Below are 15,439 nucleotides of genomic sequence, written 5' to 3' on the forward strand. Positions count from 1 at the left end.
TGAACACACCCTAGAATTTTGAACTACTAGATCTAGAGGGAGAGTAATGGATGGCAAAGAGCTAACCGTCTATGTTCTTGGAGGAGGATCCGCTCGCGTCCGCCATGGAGTCGGTAAAGCCGGAGGGCATCGGTGTAGTGGTCGTAGGTGACACGGTCCGGTGGCGGCGGGTAGGCAAAAGCAGTGGAGTCCGGTGGCGGCGAGGCAGTGGAGCTTCCCGTCACTGACTGCGCACCCTCTAGATCGGATTAGAGATTTCGGTGAGGAACTGTGGCTCGGTCGACCTCGTAAAGAGAGCCGCCGGCCCCAACTCTCCTTATAGCATAGTGTGACGGAGCCTACCAACCATGTGGCGCGAGATCAAGGCCCAAACTCGACCGTTGGGCCGAGCTGAAGAGATGACCGCTAACAAATCTCCCTCGCCTGGACGACACCGAACATGGCTGTGGCCCGGGCGACGTACACGTCGTAGATGCCGAGCTTGTCGCAGCTGGGGACAGCGCTCGCCGCGTCCTGGTAGACCTTCATGGCGCGCGTGGCCAGGCCGAAGTCCTCCTCGAACTTGGCGTACCGAAGGAACATTGCCTTCTTCGTTTGCGGCGGAGCCTGCCGGACGGCGTCCTCGAACAGGTCCCCACCCTCTCCGGCCTGCTCTTCCCGTACCTCTGGACGAACTGGGCCAGGTACGCCGCTCAGATCGGTTCGGCGTGCGGGTGCTTGAAGGAAGTGACGCCCCTCTGGTACACCCGGAACGCGTCCTCGAACCGCTTGTGCTCTAGCAGAAGTGAGGCGTGGTTGAGCACCAGCAGAGGCGTGGTCAGTCCCAAGTCGTGTATCCTCTCGTACACGGCGCAGGTAGATTCCAGTTCCCCGTGCGTCTCCATCAGGTCGGCGTACAAACACCACAGCCTGAGGGACCTGTGCAGTGTCATCTGGGCCGGCTCGCCGCGCTCGGCCGCCGCCGCGGCGACCCGTCTCCTGACCTCGACCGACGGTTCCGACGTCGCTTGCCGGATGATGTCAATGGCCGTCTCGTGGTTGTCGTGCCTCAGCTCCATCTCCGCCCACTCGCACCACACGGCGGCGAGGTCGTCCACGGCCTTGAAGTTGACCTGCGTGGCGCGCCGGAAGACCTCCCGGGCGCTGTCGAGCAGACCGCGGCCCTCGTACATCTTGGCGAACGCGAGCCAGAGCGTGTGCGGCTTCCCCGTTGCTTTCATCGGATCAATGGTGCTGAGTGCCTCCGCGTACGCCGCGGCCTGCCGCGCGGGGTCCGTGTGGAATATCCTCACCCTGTCGTGCCACGCGTGGACGTCGTGCGGGTTCTGCCTTAGCTGCACGCAGTTGAGCAGCTCCGGCCGGCTTTTCAGCAGCCCCTCCAGCTTCGCCACGTTCAGGTCGGCGTCGTCTTTGTCGGCCAGCCAGCAGCCCTGGAGGACGGATGCAGAGCTCTCCTCCAGACCTCCTTTGTCGAGCTCGAGCTCCGCGGCAACCGCGGCGTGCTCGAAGTGCTGGTAGGACTCGAAGACCAGCCTGAAGTCCTTGACTGTCGTCGCGGCGGCGGTGGCCTCCTCGAGCACGTCTCTCGCCTTGTTGCGGATGCCCTTCCGCGCGTAGTGGCCCGCTAGAGTTGTTCACAGCACGCCGTACTCCTCGGGGAACTTGCGGACGGCGCTGCGGAGGATGGCTTCCACGGGCATCCCGGCGACGTCATCGGGGTGCTTGGCGACGAGGTTGCATAGGTCGAGCAGGAGCTGGCGCTTGGTCGTTCCCGAAACCTGCCTGCCGAGATGAGGTAGGCGATGAACTCCTCGGCATACGCCGGGTCGAACTGGAGGTAGCGGAGGAGGAGGCGGACGGCGGTCACGGCGGGGCAGTCCGGGAGGTAGGCGAGGCGGAGGACGAGCGGCCACACTGTTGGGGTTTAGTCCCACATCGTGTAGCGATAAAGGGGGAGATTGTTGGGGTTTAGTCCCACATCGTGTAACGATGGTGAGGGAGCACAACATATAAGGCGAGAGAACCCTCACCTATAAGACTAGTCTTTTAGGTTGGGAAGGCCCAAGGCCTTATATGTTGTAGCTATGATGGACCTAGGACCTGTGGGAGCGCAGCCTCGTAGTAACGAGCCGGGTCGGCTGTAAGCCGGCTCCAAGATCGAGAACTCGGTGGTCACCACTGGTTCCAACAATTGTTATCAGAGCCCATGATCAGAAAAGTTAAACCCGATAAAAAAATCTCGAGCGTCACATATGGCGGGGGCACCCCGATGTGTGACTAAGGGGGAGATTGTTGGGATTTAGTCCCACATCGTGCAGCGATGGTGAGGGAGCACAATATATAAGGCGGGAGAACCCTCACCTATCAGGTTAGTCTTTTGGGTTGAGAATGCCCAATGCCTTATATGTTGTAGCTCCGGTGAACTTGGGACCTGTAGGAGCGTAGGCTCGTGGTAACGAGCTGGGCCGGCTGTAAGCCAGCTCCAAGATCGTGAACTCGGTGGTCATCACCGGTTCCAATAATTGGTATCAAGAGCCCATGGTCAGAAAAGCTAAACCCGATAAAAAATCTCGAGCGTCACATATGGCGGGGGCACCCCGATGTGTGACTAAGGGGGAGATTGTTGGGGTTTAGTCCCATATCGTGTAGCGATGGTGGGAGAGCACAACATATAAGGTAGGAGAACCCTCACCTATCAGGCTAGTCTTTTGGGTTAGAAAGGCCCAAGGCCTTATATGTTGTAGCTCTAGTGGACCTAGGACCTGTGAGAGTGCAGGCTCGTGGTAACGAGCCGGGCCGGCTGTAAGCCAGCTCCAAGATCGAAAACTCGGTGGTCACCACTGGTTCCAACAATTGGTATCTGAGTCGGTACCCACGGTCAAAAAAGCTAAACCCAATAAAAAAATCTCGAGCGTCACATATATGGCGGAGGCACCCTGATGTGTGACTAAGGGGGAGATTGTTGGGGTTTAGTCCCACATCGTGTAGTGATGGTGGGGGAGCACAACATATAAGGCGAGAGAACCCTCACCTATAAGGCTAGTCTTTTGGGTTGAGTAAGGCCCAAAGGCCTTATATGCTGTAGCTCCGGTGGACCAGTGATCTGTGGGAGCGTAGGCTCGTGATAATGAGTCGGGCCGGCTGTAAGCCAGCTCTAAGATTGTGAACTCGGTGGTCACCACCAGTTTCAACAATTGATATCATGAGCCCATGGGCAGAAAAGCTAAACCCGATAAAAAAAATCTCGAGCGTCACATATGCGGGGCACCCCGATGTGTGACTAAGAGGGAGATTGTTGGGGTTTAGTCCTACATCGTGTAGCGATAGTGGGGGAGCACAACATATAAGGCAGGAGAACCCTCACCTATAAGGCTAGTCTTTTAGGTTGAGTAAGGCCCAAAGACCTTATATGTTGTAGCTCCGGTGGATCTAGGACCTGTGGGAGCACAGGCTCGTGGTAACGAGCCAGACCAGCTGCAAGCTAGCTCCAAGATCGTGAACTCGGTGGTCACCACTTATTCCAACAATTGGTATCATGAGCCCATAGTCAGAAAAGCTAAACCCGATAAAAAATCTCGAGCGTCACATATGGCGGGGGCACCCCGTTGTGTGACTAAGGGGAAGATTATTGGGGTTTAGTCCCACATCATGTAGCGATGGTGGGGGGAGAGATTATTGGGGTTTAGTCCCACATCGTGTAGCGATGGTGGGAGAGCACAACATATAAGGCGGAAGAAGCTCCCACCTATAAGGCTAGTCTTTTGGGTTGAGTAAGGCCCAAATACCTTATATGTTGTAGCTCCGGTGGACCTAGAACCTGTGGAAGCGCAGGCTCATGGTAACAAGCTGGGCCGGCTGTAAGCCAGCTCCAAGATCGTGAACTCGGTAGTCACAACTGGTTCCAATAATTGATATCAGAGCCCATGGTCAGAAAAGCTAAACCTGATAAAAAAATCTCGAGCGTCACATATATGACGGGGGCACCCCGATGTGTGACTAAGGGGGAGATTGTTGGGGTTTAGTCCCACATCGTGTAGCGATGGTGAGGAAGCACAACATATAAGACGAGAGAACCCTCACCTATAATGCTAGTCTTTTAGGTTGGGAAAGCCCAATGCCTTATATGTTGTAGCTCCGGTGGACTTGGAACCTATAGGAGCGCAGGCTCGTGGTAACGAGCTGGGTCGACTGTAAGCCAGCTCCAAGATCGAGAACTCGGTGATCACTACTGGTTCCAAAAATTGGTATCGGAGCCCATGGTCAAAAAAGCTAAACCCGATAAAAAAATCTCGAGCGTCACACATATGGCAGGGGCACCCCGATGTGTGACTAAGAGGGAGATTGTTGGGGTTTAGTCCCACATCGTGTAGCGATGAAGGGGGAGATTGTTGGGGTTTAGTCCCACATCATGTAGCGATGGTGGGGGAGCACAACATATAAGGCGAGAGAACCCTCACCTATAAGACTAGTCTTTTGGGTTGAGTAAGGCCCAAAGACCTTATATGTTGTAGCTCCGGTGGATCTGGGACATGTGGGAGCGCAGGCTCGTGGTAACAAGCCAGGCCGACTGCAAGCTAGCTCTAAGATCGTGAACTTGGTGGTCACCACCGGTTCCAACACACACATGGTGGTGCTGCGTGACAGGCAGGGCACAGAGCACGCGGTAGAGGGCTTGGCGGGCGTGGGTGAGCAGGCGCTGGTCTAGGAGCGCCGAGGCGTACATGTGCCAGATGCGCGGCATCCGGGACATGCCTGCCACCAGGGTGCGCTCGAAGGCGCCGTTGAGGGCGGCGGCGGCGTGGGCGCGGTCGGTGATGGGGACGGGCCGCGCGGCGTCTGCGAGCTCCGTGAGGTACACTTGCCACAACTTGTACGATCCCGGGAGCGCCCTCAGCGCCCGCTCATAGATCGCCACGCGCTTCGCCAGCGGCGCCTCAGCGTGCGCCGACAGATAGCACAGCCATGACGCTACCTTGAATGGTTCACGTAGGATGTCCTGCTCATAGGACACGTCCTCCGCCTAGATCATGCACGCCATGATGTCTGGGTCTGGCTCTACTTCTCTTTGTCAGATCTTTGTGGAAGAGAGACGGTGGTGTCTGAGTTTCAATTTAAAGGACTCAGAAATCACAAGTTCGAGTTCGAGTCCCGATCGGATGGCCGAGTCGGGTTATGGGATTCAACTGACTGTGCTTCGGTCGCACATCTTGTCGCCCATAGTCTGAGTTGGATCACCTCCGGTTTTTTCCATCCCCCGCTGTCGTGATCCCCTCGCCCCCGTTGGTGCCGGTGGATAGATGGGCCAGTATAGTCCACTGGTAAAGATGGGCTGAAACAGCTAAAGCCCAAATCCTTTTTCCTTTTTTTTGGAATTTCTATTTGTCTTTCTGTTAGCTAAAAAAACTATTTTGTGTTTGGGAGCTGTTAAGCAGTACTACCTAAAACACACTACATATTTCTCTATTTGGGTAGCCACCCATTTTTATACTAACTATATTTTGCTTCCAACTCCAGTACTAGCTAAAACATGGCTCCTAAATTCATTCTAGCAGTCCATGACATGTGGGACCCATGTGTCATCCTCTTCCTTGTCACTATCGATGAACTCAGCCATCAACAGCTTGCCGCTGGGGAGGGGAGTGGCCGGAAATAGGTTGCGCCTGGGAGGGCAGCGGCGCCAGGGAGCCATGCTCGGGCGGGAAGCCACACTAGGAAATCACCACAGCTAGAGCAGAGAGCCACGCTGGATGAGGGTGCCACTGGGGAGGGCATGCCCGCCACGCCAGTGACCGGAGCAGAGCCACGCCATGGCCAAAGCAGAGAGTCACGATGAGGACCGGAGCAAAGAGCCATGACGATGAGGGAAAGCCATCGGGGAGGGCCGCTAGGGAGGTCTGCCGCCGAGGAGGACAGCCGCCGCTGGGGAGGGCCGAGCGATGGGGAGGAAGCCTCCTGGCGACGGCGTCGAGCGGTTCCGAGTGCGTGTGGGAGGAAAGAGAGGAAGGAAAAAATAGGTAGACATATTTGTTGCCCCAACTGATGTAGGTAGTGGGAGGAGAAATTATGGGCCAACAAATTTTGGTAGCCTAGTAGGTAGTTTGCAGGAGTGTTTTTTTTGCCTCCACTACCAAAATATAGGATAGATAACCTGTTTAGGTAGCCTGCTGGATGTAACACCTCGGGTGTTTAAATACTAAAATATGCCATGTCATCATATGCATAGCAAATCATTCATGTGTTAGTGAAAATTTTGATATGCATACACTAAAACAAGTTTACCTTTATGTGGTATGTGTTGAATTGTATTGTTTGAATCAAGTTCAAAATTTTGTATGGATTTGAATTTTCAAGAAAACCCTGATTTTCAGTATTTAAATCCTACCCTGAAAATTTATTTCAAAATCTAAGCATATTTTGGGGTTGAGCCTAAAAGCAAAAGTGTAGAGCTTGTGAAGTTATACAAAGTTTGTTTTTGTAGTTTTCAAAGTTGTCATGAAAAATTTAAAGTAATTTGAAAAGGCAAAATTCTTTAAATGTCCCCTATTTGAATTCAAAATTGCATTTCAAAATGTGGACCGAATTAGGGGGTGGTTATAAAAGCAAAGTTGTAGAACTTTGGATTTTGAACAACTTTTAATTTTGGAGATTTTTGAGTTGTTATATAAATTTGGGAGTAATTTGGAAATTTAGATGAATGGCAATTCTGTAAATATGTTGAACAGTAGCCGCAGGCAGCTGTCACCGTCGACGTCCTTCTCGTGGCTTCCAGTCACGCCTGTGGCCGCCCTTGGCTTTGCGCTGGCATGAGCAGGGCGCTGCGTGTTGCCTCCTTGTGTTTTTGCCGCCCTATAAAGCTCAGGCGTCGTCGCCGTTCGTTCTTGTTCTTTGCTTTGTTTTCCCGTCGCCACCGCTCAACTCCAGCGAGCCTGTGTTGTCGCCGTAGTGCCTCCACCATCGCAGCCAAGCCTGTCCCAGCTCCATCTCCTCCTTGCGAATCTAGCCAACCAACTTCGGTCACCTGCTTCCACCGGGAAACCGCTGTGCGCACCTTTCTTCCTCGCAGCCGGCAACCTCATCATCGCAAGCTCGTCACCGGGGCCAGCGCTCTCCGATGAGCCTTGGCTCTTGATCTTGGTAGCTCCAGCTTCGTCTCGATGCCATGGTGCTTAATACCTTGTTGCTTGATCGTTTTGTCCACTACAGTCGTCGAAGCACCACCGTCGTCGTCGCTTGTTCCGCCGTGGCCGCTGTGAGCGTCGACCCGCGTCACCGTTGCTCCTCCGACCTCACTCTTTGCTTCATCGCGTTCGGGGTGAGCTACTGATCCTTTCTAAGCGATTAGTTTAACTGCTACCAGTCTCCTATCCCCGGCATAGCGCCGCCGTGCAGTCGCATCCGCCATGGCCAGCGTCAAGCTTGAATCGTATTGTAATTGAGTTAGCTAGTGTCTCCAATCGATGCTCGTCGTTGTGATCACGGTGGTGCCCTTGCCATCGCCGGTGATCTCATCGTCGGCGAGATTTTGTCGGTCAGAGCCGTCACCGCCATGGTCAACGCGGGAGGTAGGAGATGACATGTGGGGTCGGTTGTCAGTGACTCAGCGTTCAAAATGGGTTTTTCTATTTTGCAGATTTGAATGAATAGTGATAGTTTTTGTTATTTTTGTGTAGAATTATTTAGAGTTCCAAAAATTATGAAAATTTTTGTGTGACCTCTTTGTGATGTATATTATTTAATAAAAATATGAAATGTTGTTTTTCAGTACTTTTTGAATGTGATGAAAATTGTTCAATTAATTAATAAATGGGTTTCCATGATTTTTCTAGAGTTAATTATTTATCCAAAAATTATGAAAATTGTTTTGCCACTTAATTATCATGTGATAAACCTTTACAAAAATTTTGAGCTCAATTGGAACAAGTTGATTTATTTCATAATTTTGAATTAAATAATTAATTCATAAAAGCAAATAGTAACATTTAATGATTTAGGTTTTGTTTGAATTTTTAATTGAGTGATGACCTTGGGTCATTAGTGGTAATGATCCTTGGCAATGGAAGTATGTGTTACGAAAAAGGTTTAGTTAGTTTGACTTACAACTGTACCACGAAGGAAAGTTGTATTCGAGTGGTTAATTTTGCATCCATCATCAAGCATCATGTTTCGTATCCCGTATCATGTTAAACATGGCATTGTTACTACGTGTAGTGAATGAAGGTGAACACGTGGTAGTTAATCAAGTTGTGGAGGAAGCTAATCCATCTTTTGAGGTCGGATTTGATAATTGTGGAACGTCGCAGGAACCTAACTTTTCCATGAACCAAGGCAAGCCCCGGATGCATCTAAACCTACCTTGTGTTTTATAAATTCTATCGCTTTTGCTTTTATATACTGCATTAAGTGATTAGAAGTCAAGTGGAAACCTAATTGTTGCATTACCAACCTTGTTTTTCCATATCTACCTTGTTACCAATTTTATTCGTAAATGCCTAGTTATGCTTAGTCATGCTTAGCCGGGTGATTACCTGTCACCCGCGAGTTTCAAATGGATCTTTGGTTACTTATGTTATCATGAGATATGCACATGTGAAGTAATAAATCTAGACTGGGCGGACTCGCTGTGTGAGAGCCACAAGACATGGAGGTCTTGTGAGCGGCTTCTTTCTGCCTGTGTCGATTAAGGTCCGTCCGTTGTTGAATTGCATGAGGTGAGACTTTATAGTACTAACCACATACTTCAGTAAGCCTTAACTCGGCTATTCTATTACGAGAATAGCTACTCACGCACTGGGAGTGGAGAGATGGCGAGAGTAGCGTGTACCCACGTGGCCATGGGCTGGAATGGTGGAGTACTGTATTCTCGGATGGCGCGGACCCATTCTTGTTCTAGAGGATCTAGGGGAAGGTTGATATATGTAAGTCGGGGACCTGCATATGTCGTGTGGTCTAAAATCCCCAGCTGGGTTTTAATCGGTTCATATGTGGTTCTTATAAAGTTTTATATGTTGAAGTAAAGAATTTGGTTAAAGAGCTTTTACGCAAAAGAACTTTGATTATTGCTAAAGCCATACCTTGAATCCCTGAGCCTGCATTCCTGAGTCTTCTCAGTTTTTATTCCGGTTAAGTCTTGTTGAGTACTTTTGTACTCAGGGTTCGTTGACCCTTGTTGTAGGTGAGCCTCATGAGCAGGTCTATTTTGGACCTTGCTACATGACTGTTGTTCATGTCGATGACAATAAGTGAATGTGTGATCCTTGGGCAGGATGCTTATTTTGTGTGTTTGTATTATGATACTAATACCACTCCACTACTACTATGGTTTGTAATAATTATCGAACTTAGTTTGTAAGGTTTGAAACAACTAGTTTGTAAACTAAGTTATCATAAGGCTTTCGCTATTTTACTCTGATGTTGATATTTGAATAAATGTTGTAATACTGCAATGACTCTGTAATGTGATCCTGCTCAGAAATCATGGATGATTTGGGGTTCCCCGAGGACACCCGATAGACTTCTTAAGTTACCAGGAACATATGCATAGTCATCAAAGGTCGTTGGACAGTGACAAGTGCATGTAGGTCCTATAATTTAGGAGGTTCTGCCATAGAATGGTATCAGAGCGATCGTTACAAAGTCTTTGTTGTATTGTTTTACAAAAACTTCAAAATGATTTGGGACAAATAGATATAACTTGTTAATTTGGTCCAAATTGCTTCTGGCTTATCTTATTTCATTCTCACCATTCCTTAATTGATTAAAAAGGCTTTGTGTGGTGGAGTAGTAATCTTATTATGCCCTATATAAAAATAACTGTGGTTATGTACCTTATAAGCTTTGATATTTTTGTTCGTAAGAATGATTCATGCATCATGATTAATTCACTTGTTACTTCCTTCACCCTGAGTCTGGGTTGGGTAGTGAGTCTGGGTTGAGTTATGTAATCCATCCTGAATGCTCTTTAGATTTTGATCAGATTGTCTTAATTGGATTAATCTTGCTTCCTACAGTATGGCTCGCACCAAGGTAACGCCCCATAAGTCTGTTGGACCTAAAGGAGTTCCTCGTCACTAGCTTGCCCCTAGAAATGATGGTGCTAGCAGTAGCAGCTCTAGGCCTGATCCCCAGGCAGAGATACAAAGGCTTTCAATAGAGTTAGCACAGGCTACTAGGGATAGGGTTGTGGATGCCATCCAGGTGGGCAAGTTAAAGGATAAATTGAAGTGTCGCACCACCGCTCATAAGAACTACGAGCGTATGTTAGTTCGTATGATGGAAGGGAGAAATGAGGCTTGGCATAGGGAAGATGTAGCTAGAGCTAGAGTGCATGAGCTAGAATTTTATGTAGAAGATTTAGAAGAACATAATACTACTTTGCATGAAGAAGTCCATAGGCTGAGCAACCTCCTAGATCTAAATCATGAACCTCAAGCTGATGTAATGGACCCTGGTGTCATCATTGCTGATGATGATGAACTTGAAGAGGAAGAAGAAGAAGATCCAGAAGAATTAGTGATGGTTGATGAAAGTGATAATGAGGGTGGAAATGTTTCTGGAATGGATACTGATCACAAGGTTTGATGTGGTCGAGGAGAAGAGTAGAGTTGTAAAATAGGAGATCTAGTTAAGTTAAGTAGTCTTGTTTAGGTGCGGGCTTGTGCTTAAATAAGTAAACCCAATGTAATGTGTTTGTAGTAAGCTCTTTTAATATTTCAATAAAAGCTTGTGAGTAAAGTTTGGTTTGTTATGAATAGATGCCTCGTACTTGTGCTTCAGATATTCCTGGTTCTTCGTAGGACGAGGGTGGTGTTCCTAATCCACCACCAGTTCCGCCAACTTTGGCTGATGCTATAGCAGCACTGGTTCATGTGACCGTAGGAAATGCTCGATTGCTTCGAGAGATCGCTCAGAGTAATCAGAATATGGTGCAAGGAAACCGTGGCCACAATCATAACAGGCAGGAGGCTATGTATGTTGATTTTACCGATACAAGACCACCAGTGTTCACCAAGGCCGATGAACCACTGGAGGCTAATGATTGGCTTCGAACCATGGAGTAGAAATTTGATCTTATTCCAAGCATAGAGATGCAGAAACCTGTGTTTGCCGTCCAACAACTTAGAGGTGCAGCAGGTGCTTGGTGGGCAAATCTAGTGGCTATGCAACCAGTTGGCATTCCAATAACTTGGGCTAAGTTCTGTACTGCCTTCAGAGCTCATTATATTCCAGAAGGAGTGATGGCCATGAAGCTGGATGAGTTCCTTACTTTGAAGCAAGGGGATCAAATGGTTATGCAATATGTGGGTAGATTCAATCACCTGTCACAATATGCATCTGAACATGTCAATACAGATGCCAAGAAAAAGAAATGGTTCATGCGAGGTCTGAATACCAAATTACAGACAATGATGACTGCATGTACTAATGTTACTTATCATGAGGCAGTAAATATTGGAATTGCTTCTGAGGAAAAGTATCGGCAGCATAAGGAGATCAAGAAAAAGAAGAGTGTGCCATCTGGATCTTTTGGTGGAAATCAAAAGAGGCAAGAGATAATCTATCATCTAGTCAACTATTATCGTCCTCCTTATCGTCCGCCGCAGTTCCAAGCCGGGCAACAGTCACATGTCCGTCCTGCTATAACCTACCCAAATTCACAACAGACAAATGCTCCTAGTGGCAATGCTCCAACGTCCTAGGGTCACAATTATCCATGTTATAATTGTGGAAGGTCTGGTCATTTCTCCAGGGAATGTCCGTACCCCAAGCAGTCTAATCAAAATTATTAGAAGGCCCCTGTCAATCAACAATAGGGTCAAGCACAGAACAAGAACAACAATCAGATTGCTCAGAAGGGCAAAGATGAAAGGAAGACAGGACGAGTGTTCTATATTCAAGCTAGGGAAATTCTGGAAGGGGAGCCAGTGATGATGGGTATGTTTCCTGTCGCCGATCATCCTGCTGTTATGCTTTTTAATTCTAGTGCATCTCATTCATTCATCAATAGAACCTTTGTCGTAAAGCATGAAATTCCAATTAGGGAAACAAAAGAAAATTTCTTTATACAGTCGCCCGGGGGACGTCTGTGTACTAAGGAAATGGTATACCAGGTACCCATAAACCTAGGTGGGCATATTTTTCCCACTACCATGATTATTCTCAAGGATCAAGATATAGATGTGATCTTGGGAATGAATTGGATGTATCAGCATAAGACTGTTATAGATGCTTTGAATAGGACATTAAGGGTTAGTTTGCCTGATAGTAATTCTCAGCTTCTTATCCAACTTCCAACCTTAAGGAGATTAGTGGAAAGAGTTTGTGCAACTTTTGTCAAGGAGATTAGAGATATCTCGGTAGTTTGTGAATTCCCTGATGTTTTTCCTGAGGATTTACCTGGTCTACCACCAGATAGGGATGTTCAGTTTAACATAGAGTTAAAACCTAGAACAGCTCCGATCTCTTGGAGAGCTTATAGGATGCCTCCCAAGAAATTAGCCGAGTTGAAGACTCAGTTGCAAGAGTTGATTGAGAAAGGGTTTATCCAACCTAGTTCATCACCTTGGGGATGTCCGGCAATTTTTGTGAAAAAGAAAGATGAGACCCTGAGGTTATGTGTTGACTATCGTCCGTTGAATAAAGTGATCATTAAGAATAAGTATCCCTTACCTTAGATAGACTTGTTTTTTGATCAACTGGCCGGAGCCAAAGTTTTCTCCAAGATTGATTTAAGGTTAGGCTATCACCAAATCAAGATTAAGTCTGAAGATATTCCCAAAATGACATTTACCACTATATATGGGTTATATGAATACTTGGTAATGTCTTTTGGTTTGACAAATGCCCCAGCTCATTTCATGTATCTGATGAATTCAGTGTTCATGCCTGAGCTAGACAAGTTTGTGGTGGTGTTTATTGACGACATCCTAGTTTATTCCAAGAACAAGAAGGAACACGCGAAACATCTCAGAATTGTCCTGACCCGCTTAAGAGAATATCAACTATATGTCAAATTCAGTAAGTGTGACTTCTGGCTTAAGGAAGTATAGTTTCTTGGACATGTCTTATCAGCCGAAGGAGTTGCTGTTGATCCAAGCAAAGTTAAGGATGTGCTTGATTGGAAACCGCCAACCACTGTTCATCTGGTTCGGAGTTTTCTAGGAATGGCGGGGTATTACCGTCGTTTTATTCTAGATTTCTCTAGAGTATCTAAGTCCATCACTGGGTTGTTGAAGAACCAAGCCAAGTTTGTCTGGTCATCTGAGTGTGAAGAAGCTTTCTAGACTTTGAAGAGACTGTTAACCACTGCACCAGTATTAGCCCAACCTGATATCGAGAAGTCATTTGACGTTTATTGTGATGCTTTGGGTATTGGTATTGGATGTGTATTGATGCAAGAAGGCCGAGTCATCGCCTATGCTTTCAGATAACTTAAGCAACATGAAGAGCACTATCCCACTCATGATCTAGAGTTAGCAGCAGTTGTCCATGCTCTGAAGATTTGGTGGCATTACCTGCTTGGTAATACATGCCATATTTATATCGACCACAAGAGTTTAAAGTATATCTTTACTCAATCGGATTTAAATATGCGACAAAGAAGATGGTTAGAACTGATTAAAGATTATGACTTGAAGGTACATTATCACCCTAACAAAGCAAATGTGGTTGCAGATGCCCTCAGTCGAAAAAGTCATTGCAATTGTCTGACAGTAAGAACAATGGGTTTGACTTTATGTCAAGAGATGGATAAGTTAAATATAGAGGTAATTCAACAAGGTAGTTTGACCAACATAATTATTGAAGCCACTATTCGAGATCAGATTATTGTTGCTCAGAAAGAAAACAAGGGTATAGTCCATATCAAAGAAAGAATCAAGAATGGGAAAGCAGAATGCTTCAAAGTAGATGATGAAGGTGTGTTATGGTTCAAGAATCGCTTAGTGGTACCAAAGGTTCCTGAGTTGCGATAGTCAATTCTTGAAGAGGCACATGCTACTAGATTATCTGTTCATCCGGGAAGTAATAAGATGTACCATGACTTGAAATAGAGGTTTTAGTGGACCAAAATGAAGATAGAAATTGCCCGGTATATAGCCAAGTGTGATACTTGTCAAAAGGTGAAAGCTATACACTTGAGGTCAGCTGGAGAGTTACAACCATTACCTATCCCAGCTTGGAAGTGGGAGGATATTAGTATGGACTTTATTGTTGGTATACCCAAGACATCAAAAGGTTTTGATTCAATATGGGTCATTGTAGATCGACTAACTAAATCAACACATTTTCTTCCAGTCAAGAGTATATATCCTACTATCCAATATGCCAAGATGTGTTTAGCAAGAATCATGAGTCTACATGAAGTACCAAAGACCATAGTGTCAGATAGGGGTACACAATTTATCTCTAACATTTGGAAACAACTGCATTCTTCATTGGGTACCAAACTACTGTATAGTACAGCTTATCATCCACAAACCGATGGTCAGACGGAAAGGGTCAATCAAGTACTTGAAGATATGTTAAGATGTTGTGTTCTTAACTATTCCAATAAGTGGGATGAATGTTTACCTTTGGCTAAGTTCTCATACAATAATAGTTATCAAGAGAGCATTAGAATGGCTCCGTTTGAAGCACTTTATGGTCGTAGATGCAGAACATCACTGAGTTGGTCTGAGCCTAGGGAAAGAAGGTTCTTTAGAGTTGACCTTGTGAAAGAAATAGAAGACAAGGTTAGGTAAATACAAAGTAATTTGAAGATAGCTCAGTCTCGACAAAAGAGTTATGCAGATAAATGACGTAGACCATTGGTGTTTAACAAGGGAGATTTTGTATATCTGAAGGTATCACCAATGAAAGGAGTTACCCGTTTTGGTGTTAAAGGCAAGTTGGCACCTCGATATATTGGACCATTTCAAATTTTAGAGAGGTATGGAAAAGTGGCACATCGCTTGAAATTACCAGAACATCTCTCAGCCATACATGATGTGTTCCATGTTTCTCAATTAAAGAAGTGTCTCCGAGTGCCTGAGCAGAATGTTGAGGTTGAAGGAGTGGAACTTGAACCTAATTTGACCTATTTCGAATATCCTATCCGAGTTCTAGATCAGAAAGATCATGTCACACGAAGGAGGACACTCAAGTTCTACAAGATATAATGGAATCAACATTCCGAAGAAGAAACTACTTGGGAATCTGAAGATTACTTGCTAGAAAAATTTCCAGAGTTTCTTGAGTCAATATAGAGTAATGTTAGTTGAGCTCGGTTGTTACAAATTGTGTTTTGTAAAGGGATCTCAGCTGTTTTATGGACAAGTTTTGGATGTTTTTGGACTGACACATTTCCTTTTCCATTACTTACCCTATGGCTTTGAATCTCGGGACAAGATTTCTTTTAGGGGGAAGGATTGTAACACCTCGGGTGTTTAAATACTAAAATATG

The 15,439-nt window shown here is 46.6% G+C and overlaps 1 pseudogene; it reads right to left on the reverse strand.

Moving 5' to 3' along the window:
* Positions 1 to 405: 405 nt before the first annotated feature.
* Positions 406 to 5,689, reverse strand: LOC136523720 (uncharacterized; annotated as a pseudogene).
* Positions 5,690 to 15,439: the final 9,750 nt, after the last annotated feature.

Source organism: Miscanthus floridulus, chromosome 18, assembly GCF_019320115.1.
Source record: "Miscanthus floridulus cultivar M001 chromosome 18, ASM1932011v1, whole genome shotgun sequence".
Taxonomy (NCBI): Eukaryota; Viridiplantae; Streptophyta; class Magnoliopsida; order Poales; family Poaceae; genus Miscanthus; species Miscanthus floridulus.